Here is a 1,091-nt window from a genome sequence, read left to right on the forward strand (position 1 = left end):
GTCTTAGACTCGAAATATATAGCTAAAGGGAGGAATGGGACGACTTGGGAGGCAAGGAAGGGCATCAACGGCCGAAACCTGGGAGGCCCGTGCGCGCGAGGTGCTACAGCGGTGAGGGCCCGTGCACACGGGGTCTGGAGCCCGTGCGCACGGGGTGGTGCGTCTGGTTTACAGAAGCTCCCAGGGTGGCCCGTGCGCACGGGGTCTTGGGGGCCTGTGGGCACAGGGTCAGCTGGGAGGTGTAGTCTTCATCTTCTTGAGCTCCTTCTTCTTCCTCGTGGCCTTGGGGTGCTTCTCCTCCTCCTTTGGGGTGTCCCTTAGCTGCTTGGTGGCGTTGGTCTTCGTACCTAATGACAAATAGCATATTTTGGTGAGGCAGGAACCAAGTTCCATTCATGTTCATATCTATCTCAAGTAAGAGTGAGTTCACCTAGGTTTCAATGGCGCGTGCTCGAGCTTTTGTCATAGGTTCACGTAGTGCTTGATGTATTGGTGTAGGGTTTATGAGGATGATGGAAGGATGCTACACATCAGAGTAGTGTAGTGCTGCGAGAAAGATATACTACCTTTGTCTTGGTTTATTAGCCCCCTTATTATTTTGTGTCGAATTTTAAACATTGATTTAATTAATAAAATATTAATACATGTCACAAAAACTAGTATCATTGTAAACTACACTCAAATACGAATCTAACGATATAATTTTTAATAACATGCATTAACACTTTTCCAGTTAGATTTATGATCAAATTTTGTCATAAAATATAAATGGATCAATAAACCAGGACCGAGGTAGTACTTCATGTGTAATCGCTGCCAGCGAGCAGAAAATGTATACTCCCTCCGTTCCAAAATAAGTGACTCAACTTTGTACTAACATTAGTATAAGCTGAGTCATTTATTTTGAGACGGAGGGAGTACATGGATTGCAATATAAACAGTGAACACCGGACGGTTCGAACGGTGGTCGAGCCGGCCACCCAAAAAAAAAACTGGTGGAGATCTAAGGTAGAGAAGCGAGAGAGGAAGGGAAGAGGAGAGAGGAAAGCAGAAGCAGGCGGACGGAGGCACCTCGTCGCCAAAAATACACC

The sequence above is a fragment of the Triticum dicoccoides genome, chromosome 4B, assembly GCF_002162155.2.
Source record: "Triticum dicoccoides isolate Atlit2015 ecotype Zavitan chromosome 4B, WEW_v2.0, whole genome shotgun sequence".
Lineage (NCBI taxonomy): Eukaryota > Viridiplantae > Streptophyta > Magnoliopsida > Poales > Poaceae > Triticum > Triticum dicoccoides.